The sequence below is a fragment of the Rana temporaria genome, chromosome 13, assembly GCF_905171775.1.
Source record: "Rana temporaria chromosome 13, aRanTem1.1, whole genome shotgun sequence".
Classification (NCBI taxonomy): domain Eukaryota; kingdom Metazoa; phylum Chordata; class Amphibia; order Anura; family Ranidae; genus Rana; species Rana temporaria.
In genome coordinates, this window is record NC_053501.1 from 14,579,634 (window position 1) to 14,590,088 (window position 10,455).

Consider the following 10,455-nt stretch of genomic DNA (forward strand, 5'->3'; position numbering starts at 1 on the left):
TTATAGGCGACGGGAAGCATGCAGCCGCCATCTTGGTCTAGGGAAAAAAAATACACGTAAGCGTCTGCTTCGGTCTCTTAGGGCAACCGCTTTTTAGGCTCGCTTTAACGAACGAAGACCGGTGCCCGGGATAACTAACGCTCAAACAGAGAGCTCCCGCGGCGGTGTTCTATCAGATAGCCGCTACCCGCTACGGAAGTGACGTTGGCTAGTGGCCATCTTGGTACATCCGCACTCGTCTGCAGTAAGCTTAGAGTTAGAAGTCGGCAAGGGGACATCTTTATACACCCATAAGTGTTCTGTTGATTCGTCAGATGGCGACCCGTCAGAATTGGTAACGGAAGTGACGTTCAGTGACCGCCATCTTGCTACATCCAGCACTCCTCCATAGTAATGATACACCGAGAAGGGGGAAAGCGGACATCTTGTTGCACCCACCGGAGTTTTGCATTTCACACTTATATCCTGAAATGCAGTATTTGCAAGTCCTTCTGACTGTTTAGATGTTGAATTTTAAAAGCTGCGGCAAGCATGCTGATCTTACAGGTTTGTCAATTCGACAGAACACTGCTGCTTTTAAAATTCAACATATAAACATATACACAGGGTCGTAAGACCTGTATTTCACTATATAAACTCAGTTTACTGTTAAAAAAACATGTATAACGCAAAACTCCAGTGGGTGTAGCAAGATGTCCGCTTACCCCCTTCTCAGTGTATCCTTACTATGGAGGAGTGCGGGGTGTAGCAAGATGGCGGTGACGAAACATCACTTTCGTTACACTTTGACAGGTCGCCTAATCGAATGAAACACTGTCAGATTTGGCGACCCATTAGAATTGGTAACGGAAGTGACGTTCTGTCGCCGCCATCTTGCTACACCCGGCACTATTCCTCTGTAATGATACAAAGAGAAGAGGGCGAGCAGACATCTTGTTACACCCACCGGAGTTTTGCATTTTACTGTTATTTTAAACAGTTATCAGAGCATATAAGTTTAAATAGAGTATTTAGAAATAAGACGGGCTGTTTTGATGTTGAATTTTAAAAGCAGCGGCAAACCTGCTAATCTCTCCGGTTTGGTAATGTGACAGAACACCTCTGCTTTTATAATTCAACATGTAAACAGTCCGAGGGATTTCTAAATACCGTATTTCACCATATAAGCTCTGTTTCCTGTTAAAAATGACTGTGCAATGCAAGACTCTGGTGGGTGTAACAAGATGTCCGCTTTCCCCCTTCTCAGTGTATCCTTACTGTGGAGGAGTGCGGGGTGTAGCAAGATGGCAGTGACGAATCCTCACTTCCGTTACCATTTCTGACCGGTCGCCTAATCTGACGGAACACCGGAGTCTTAGGCCCAGATTCTCAAAGGGCTTACGACGGAGCAACGCCATGTACGCCGTCGTAAGTCCTAATCTGGGCCGTCGTATCTTTGCGACTGATTCTTAGAATCAGTTACGCATAGATATCCATTAGATCCGACAGGCGTAAGGCTCTTACGCTGTCAGATCTTAAATGCAATTTTTTTTTTTTGCCGCTAGGTGTCGCCTCCGTCGTTTTCCCCGTCGAGTATGCAAATTAGCTAGATACGCGAATTCCCGAACAAACGCGCGGTCGACGCAGTGAAGTTACGACGTTTACGATAGGTTTTTCCGGCGTAAAGTTGCCCCTGCTATATGAGGGACAACCAATGTTAAGTATGGCCGTCGTTCCCTCGTCAAAATTTATAAATTTACGTCGTTTGCGTAAGTCGTCCGTGAATGGGGCTGGACGCCATTTACGTTCACGTCGAAACCAATGACGTCCTTGCGACGTCATTTGGAGCAATGCACCCTGGGATCTTTTCCGGACGGCGCATGCGCAGTACGTTCGGCGCGGGAACGCGCTTAATTTAAATGCTCCACGCCCCCTACCCGGCTAATTTGAATTAGGCGGGCTTGCGCCGGGTGATTTACGCTACGCCGCCGCAACTTTACAGGCAAGTTCTTTGTGAATAAAGCACTTGACTGTAAAACTTGTGGCGGTGTAACGTAAATGAGATACGTTACGTAAATGAGATACGTTACGCCCGCGGAGTTTTACGCCCATCTACGAGAATCTGGGCCATACTTTTCACACTTATTTTTAACAGTAAACTCAGCTTACATAGTGAAATACAGTATTTGGAGGTTCGTGAAATTGTTTTGATGTTGAATGTTAAAAGCAGCGGCAAGCGTTCTGATCTCCCAGTTTTGCTGATGTGACCGAACACCGCTGCTTTTAAAATTAAACATCAAAACAGTCACACGGACTTCTAAATGCAGTGGAACCTCGGATTACCAGCATAATCCGTTCCAGGAGAATGCTCATAATCCAAAGTACTCGCATATCAAAGCGAGTTTCCCCATTGAAGTCAATGGAAACGAAAATAATTTGTTCCGCATTGATTTCAATGGCATGCAATACCGCATACAGCCAGAGGCGGGGGAGCGCCGGAGAGCCTCGTAAGCACTCGTAAAGGGTCAAGGACACCTTGGCTGAACTCGTAAACAGGGCCGGCCTTAGGTGTTCAGGCGCCCTGTGCGAGCTAATCCTGTGGCGCCCCCCCATCTTCACCCCTTGCCCCCTGGTCACCTAAACTGACTTACCTTTTGGTGGACGCTGCGGCTTTGCATTTAAAAATGGCACCGCCCGGCGCTTAGACGCCACTGCGCATGCGCCGTCTGCCCGAGAATAGCCAATCGTTTTCTGGCTTTCCTTGACTGCGACTCACATTTTGCAATCTGTGATGGCCGCACGGCGCCCCTGTTGCCCATGGCGCCCTGTGCGGCCGCACAGCTCGCACACCCCAAAGGCCGGCCCTGCTCGTAAAACCTCGGAAAATTAGTATTTCTGCGATTTTCTGAGCATTTTCAAATGGCTCCAAACGGCGCCGTTCAGCTCTGCTCGGCTTCGGCGCCACCCCACCTCAGGCCAAACGCGGTATTGCACACCGCTTAGACTTGAATCCTGCTCGTTTTGCGAGACAGCGCTCGCAAACCGAGTCAGGTTTTTTTAAAATACAGTGCTCATATTGCGAAACACTCGTAACCGCGCTCGTTAACCTCATTGCTCGCAATCTGAGGTTCCACTGTACTGGAGGTGATCAAATACCACCAAAAGAAAGCTCTATTCATGGGAAAAAAAAGTGTGTCAATTTAGTTTGGGTACAACGTCGCACGACCATGCAATTGTCAGCTGAAGTGACGCAGTGCCGAATCACAAAAAATGCTCTGGTTAGGACGGGGGTAAATCCTTTCAGGGCTGAAGGGGTTAAACAGTATTGCACGATCATCCTGTCGTTTATTCATTTTTTTGGCACTTGGTGGGAGAATATTACTATTGGAGAAGTGTTTGGATGTTCGGTCATCAAGAAAAAGAAGCAGCCGGCAACTCCATAACATCAAAGCGTATTTATTGTAAAGCCTTCACAGTGAGTACAGTCAGCAGCAGACTAGTTTCAGCGATAAGCCTGCTTCGATCAAAGATTGTATGGCTCAGAACAGTGGAAAACAAAGTCTTATGCCCCGTACACATGATCGGAAATTGCCCCAGCAAAAGTCCGATGTGAGCTTTTGAACGGAAATTCCGACCGTGTGTATGCTCCATCGGAATTTTCACCAGCAAAAGATTGAGAGCTGGTTCTCAAATTTTCCAACTTAAAAAATTCCTATCGGAAAAAACCGATCGTCTGTAGCAATTCCGACGCGCAAACAATTCGACGCATGCTCGGAAGCATTGAACTTCATTTTCTCGGCTCGTCATAGTGTTGTACGTCACCGCGTTCTCGATGGATGAGCGCTGGCTTGTTGCAGAGGTCACACGTGGTGGAGCGCTGGTTTGTTGCATAGGTCACACGTGGTGGAACGCTGGTTTGTTGCGGAGGTCACACGTGGTGGAGCGCTGGTTTGTTGCATAGGTCACACGCGGTGGAGCGCTGGTTTGTTGGGAAGTTCACACGTGGTGGAGCGCTGGTTTGTTGGGGAGGTCACACATGGTGAAGCGCTGGTTTGTTGGGGAGGTCACAGGTGGTGGAGCGCTGGTTTGTTGGGGAGGTCACACGTGGTGGAGCGCTGGTTTGTTGGGGAGGTCACAGGTGGTGGAACGCTGGTTTGTTGCGGAAGTCACATGTGGTGGAGCACTGGTTTGTTGGGGAGGTCACACGTGGTGAAGCGCTGGTTTGTTGGGGAGGTCACAGGTGGTGGAGCACTGGTTTGTTGGGGAGGTCACGCATGGTGGAGCACTGGTTTGTTGGGGAGGTCACACGTGGTGGAGCGCTGGTTTGTTGGGGAGGTCACAGGTGGTGGAGCGCTGGTTTGTTGGGGAGGTCACACGTGGTGGAGCGCTGGTTTGTTGGGGAGGTCACAGGTGGTGGAACGCTGGTTTGTTGCGGAGGTCACATGTGGTGGAGCACTGGTTTGTTGGGGAGGTCACACGTGGTGAAGCGCTGGTTTGTTGGGGAGGTCACAAGTGGTGGAGCGCTGGTTTGTTGGGGAGGTCACAGGTGGTGGAGCACTGGTTTGTTGGGGAGGTCACACGTGGTGAAGCGCTGGTTTGTTGGGGAGGTCACAGGTGGTGGAGCGCTGGTTTGTTGCATAGGTCACACGTGGTGGAACGCTGGTTTGTTGTGGAGGTCACACGTGGTGGAGCGCTGGTTTGTTGCATAGGTCACACGCGGTGGAGCGCTGGTTTGTTGGGGAGGTCACACGTGGTGGAGCGCTGGTTTGTTGGGGAGGTCACACATGGTGAAGCGCTGGTTTGTTGGGGAGGTCACAGGTGGTGGAGCACTGGTTTGTTGGGGAGGTCACGCATGGTGGAGCACTGGTTTGTTGGGGAGGTCACACGTGGTGGAGCGCTGGTTTGTTGGGGAGGTCACAGGTGGTGGAGCGCTGGTTTGTTGGGGAGGTCACACGTGGTGGAGCGCTGGTTTGTTGGGGAGGTCACAGGTGGTGGAACGCTGGTTTGTTGCGGAAGTCACATGTGGTGGAGCACTGGTTTGTTGGGGAGGTCACACGTGGTGAAGCGCTGGTTTGTTGGGGAGGTCACAGGTGGTGGAGCGCTGGTTTGTTGGGGAGGTCACAGGTGGTGGAGCACTGGTTTGTTGGGGAGGTCACACGTGGTGAAGCGCTGGTTTGTTGGGGAGGTCACAGGTGGTGGAGCGCTGGTTTGTTGGGGAGGTCACAGGTGGTGGTGCACTAGTTTGTTGGGGAGGTCACACGTGGTGAAGCGCTGGTTTGCTGCGGAGGTCACACGTGGTGGAGCGCTGGTTTGTTGGGGAGGTCACGCATGGTGGAGCACTGGTTTGTTGGGGAGGTCACACGTGGTGGAGCGCTGGTTTGTTGGGGAGGTCACAGGTGGTGGAGCGCTGGCTTGTTGCGGAGGTCACATGTGGTGGAGCACTGGTTTGTTGGGGAGGTCACACGTGGTGGAGCGCTGGTTTGTTGAGGAGGTCACACGTGGTGGAGCGCTGGTTAGTTGTGGAGGTCACACGTGGTGGAGCGCTGGTTTGTTGGGGAGGTCACACGTGGTGGAGTGCTGGTTTGTTTGGGAGGTCACACGTGGTGGAGCGCTGGTTTGTTGGGGAGGTCACACGTGGTGGAGCACTGGTTTGTTGGGGGGGGGGTCACACGTGGTGAAGCGCTGGTTTGTTGTGGAGGTTACACGTGGTGGAGCGCTGGTTTGTTGGGGAGGTCACACGTAGTGGAGCGCTGGTTTGTTGTGGAGGTCACACGTGGTGGAGCACTGGTTTGTTGGGGAGGTCACAGGTGGTGGAGCGCTGGTTTGTTGGGGAGGTCACAGGTGGTGGAGCACTGGTTTGTTGGGGAGGTCACGCATGGTGGAGCACTGGTTTGTTGGGGAGGTCACACGTGGTGAAGCGCTGGTTTGTTGGGGAGGTCACAGGTGGTGGAGCGCTGGTTTGTTGGGGAGGTCACAGGTGGTGGTGCACTGGTTTGTTGGGGAGGTCACACGTGGTGAAGCGCTGGTTTGCTGCGGAGGTCACACGTGGTGGAGCGCTGGTTTGTTGCGGAGGTCACAGGTGGTGGAGCGCTGGTTTGTTGTGGAGGTCACACGTGGTGAAGCGCTGGTTTGTTGGGGAGATCACGCGTGGTGAAGCGCTGGTTTGTTGGGGAGGTCACACGTAGTGGAGCGCTGGTTTGTTGCGGAGGTCACAGGTGGTGGAGCGCTGGTTTGTTGTGGAGGTCACATGTGGTGAAGCGCTGGTTTGTTGGGGAGGTCACAGGTGGTAGAGCCATGGTTTGTTGTGGAGGTCACATGTGGTGGAGCGCTGGTTTGTTGTGGAGGTCACAGGTGGTGGAGCGCTGGTTTGTTGGGGAGGTCACACGTGGTGGAGCGCTGGTTTGTTGCGGAGGTCACACGTGGTGGAACGCTGGTTTGTTGCGGAGGTCACACGTGGTGAAGCGCTGGTTTGTTGGGGAGGTCACACGTGGTGGAGCGCTGGTTTGTTTCGGAGGTCACACGTGGTGGAGCTCTGGTTTGTTGGGGAGGTCACATGTGGTGGAGCGCTGGTTTGTTGGGGAGGTCACAGGTGGTGGAGCACTGGTTTGTTGGGGAGGTCACACGTGGTGAAGCGCTGGTTTGTTGGGGAGGTCACAGGTGGTGGAGCGCTGGTTTGTTGTGGAGGTCACAGGTGGTGGAGCACTGGTTTGTTGGGGAGGTCACACGTGGTGAAGCGCTGGTTTGTTGGGGAGGTCACACGTGGTGGAGCGCTGGTTTGTTTCGGAGGTCACACGTGGTGGAGCGCTGGTTTGTTGGGGAGGTCACACGTGGTGGAGCGCTGGTTTGTTGGGGAGGTCACATGTGGTGGAGCGCTGGTTTGTTGGGGAGGTCACAGGTGGTGGAGCACTGGTTTGTTGGGGAGGTCACAGGTGGTGGAGCGCTGGTTTGTTGTGGAGGTCACGCATGGTGGAGCACTGGTTTGTTGTGGAGGTCACACGTGGTGGAGCGCTGGTTTGTTGTGGAGGTCACACGTGGTGGAGCGCTGGTTTGTTGTGGAGGTCACAGGTGGTGAAGCGCTGGTTTGTTGGGGAGGTCTTGTGTGGTGGAACGCTGGTTTGTTGTGGAGAGGAGCAATATACATTCTTTCAACATTTTTTCCACCAGCAAAAGATTGAGAGCTGGCTCTCAAATTTTCCGACGTAAAAAATTCCTATCGGAAAATCCGATCGTCTGTAGCAATTCCGACGCGCAAACAATTCGACGCATGCTCGGAAGCATTGAACTTCATTTTCTCGGCTCGTCGTAGTGCTGTACGTCCCCCTGTAAGTCAGGGATATCTACCTCCCATTTCCCCCTTCATTGTACAATTTGGGGAGGAGGGGGGCTGGCTGGGGAACACTTCTTTATACATTTCAGAAAGCGGTTTAACTAGAAGAAAGGAAGAGGGCTCTGAGTCACCAGGAGATGAGCCGAATTGTGAAACAAATGCGTGCCTCAACTGATGATACCTAAAGAAATACCAGTTTGGGAGAGTAAATGTCACGTACCTGGTAGGAAAATGAAATGACGAGGTCGGCCTCTCTTGTATCTCCATCCCAGGCCCCACTGAGAGTGGAACAGATGGTGCCAAGGGACAGGAGGAACATCAAAGCTCCCATATGTCCCTGATTTCGAGGGATTGTCCCTGATTTGGAGCAATGTCCCTCTGTCCCTTATTCTTCCTTGTTTGTCCCTCATTTCGGTCTGATCAATATAGTTGTATATAAAATACACATTTATCTTTCAGAAAGTGTTTCCCAGTGCTAAACCTTTTATCCAATTTCTAAATGGCTGCATTTTCTAAATTTTAAAAGCCAATATAAAGGAATAGTAGTGGTAAAAAAAAAAAAAAGCCCTTGTGAATTTAATTAACCTTTTTTGGGGGTTAATTTTCCTTTAACCCCCCTGGCGGTATCCCCAAGCGTGACTCGGGGTGAGTTTTTTCTGCTATAATCGGTAACCCCGAGTCACGCTCGGGGTAGATATGCAGAGCCTGGAGCGTGCGCTGGCTTACCTTGTCCTGGATCCAGCGATGCCACCGCGCTGTGTGAGCGAGCGGGACCTCGCTCGATTCACACAGCGTCCTCCTGTGCCGCCGATCTCCGTTCCCTGCGACGTTACGACACACGGGAGCGGAGATCGGCGCCAAATTCAAAAAAGTAAACAAACACCTTACATACAGTATACTGTAATCTTATAGATTACAGTACTGTATGTAAAAAATACACACCCCCCCTTGTCCCTAGTGGTCTGCCCAGTGTCCTACATGTACTTTTATATAATACAAACCTTTTTTTCTCCCTGCAAACTGTAGATTGTCCATAGCAACCAAAAGTATCCCTTTATGTCAAAAATGGTTTTAGATCAGCTAGAAAACAGCGATAATAAATTATAATCACTTGCAGAATTGTGCGATAGCGATTTGTGGGGAAATTCGTCATAAAAAAAAAAAAATTATGACAGCGACAATTCTGCAACTGAGCAAATTTCAGTGATTTTGATTTGATTACATTATTGACTAATTTTTATTAGAATTATATTATTATTTGTTATAATTATTTATAATTATTTATTATATTATAATTTATAATTTTGTTTTAAAAAAACATGTCATACCCGGGATGCCTACTAGATTCTTGTTTGGTCAGATTTATGTGAGTTATTCCTAAGAATTGCAGGCCTACAGTATAAATTTCCTTGCAAATAATTGTACCGCTTTTGGTACGTAATTCCAGACAGAATCATACCGCCAGGGAGGTTAAGCGGCTGTGGCAGGGGGCGTGTTTTTTTCCTATATATGTTTGCTAGTAGGTGTCCCTCATTCCCATCTCAAAATGTTGGGAGGTGTGGAACGTGAGTGCCTGTAGATGTAGATTGCAGAGCTTGTGGCAGGAGTTGTAGACTCAGCGGTTCAGGCAGAACATCAGGTTGGGAACTGGGATGATGTTGGATAGATCAGCTGAGGTTAAAGGGGAACTCCACCAGGCTTGCAGGTTCAGGATACGTGGCTTGCCGGGACTTCCCGTAGTCTGGAGACAAAAGCACACTGGGTCCAATGGAGCTGGGATGAGGCGCACTCAGCACAGGCACTCGGAATAGCGTAAAGCCAGACAGGGAACAGAAGCAAGGTCAATAGGATAGCAGGGGTCAGCAGCGAGCTGGCAGCAGGGTACCAGGACACCGGACAGCAGCAAGGTCAGGCATTAATAATCAATAGTATAAACAGAGTCCAAAGCCAGGTCAGTGGAAAGCCAGGTCAGCAACAGAGAACAAGCAGTATTCAAGCAGGGCATCAGGAAACAGTCAGTAGGGATGAGCTCCGCCGTGCTCGCACAGTCCACATGCAGAGCCCGCCAGGAAGTCTGCACGGCGCTGCGCTAACCACAGGCAGGGAGAAATTTCCCGATCTCTGCAGCCGAGCATCAGGACAATGTCTCCCTGCCTGTGATAAGCGCCGTGCAGACTTCCTGGCGGGCTCTGCACGTGGTCTGTGCGAACACGCCAGAGCTCATCCCTACCAGTCAGCATTGAGCAGGAGTCAGGGCACCCTTTAAAATAAGCCGTCTGCGCCAATTGGGACTGTCGACGTGCTGCCACAGGTGCGCGCATTCCTTCGCCCATGCGCATTGGCGCATATGGCAATCTGAGGTCGCGTTGCACATGTGCGCCCGACGTGTCACAGCAGTTCTCTTACATTGCCCCCTACTTATTAATGGACCCCCCCGTACAGACCCCTTAGTACAGATCCCCCAGCACAGACCCCTTAGCACAAACTGACCCTCCCAGGCCAGCACAGACCCCTCAGACCAACATCCCCAGTGCATACTGACCCCTCGGCACAGGCTGGCCCTTTATCATAGACTGATCCCCCCACCGAATAGACCCCTCAGCACAGACTTGCCCCCCTAGACCCTTTAGTAAAGATTTGACCCCCCTTTAACTACAGAGCCCTAAGAATAGATTGACCCCCTAAGCACAGACTGCCTTCCCTAGGACTCACTGAATTTCCCAGCACAGACTGACCCCCCCAGTACAGCCCTCCCCCTCCTCCCAGCATAGACCCCTTAGCACAGACTGCCCCCCCCCCCCCACCTGCAGTACAAAACCCTAAGAATAGACTGAACCCCCCTCAGCACAGACTGACTTCCCTAGCACTCACTGAATTTCCCAGCACAGACTGACCACACACAGTACAGCCCTCCCCCCAGCATAGACCCCCTTAGCACAGACAGACCTCCCCAATAAACCCCCCCAGTAGACCCTTCAGTACAGACTGACCCCCAGCTTCCGGTACAAAACCCTAAGATTCCCTAAAAATTACCTGCCAAATGTGGCATGTAAGGGGGCGAAGAGTGGGTTAAGCGGAAGTTCCATTTTTAGGTGGAACTCCGCTTTAATATTTAGGGTGAACCTCTGCTTTAAAGTGGAGGTTCACCC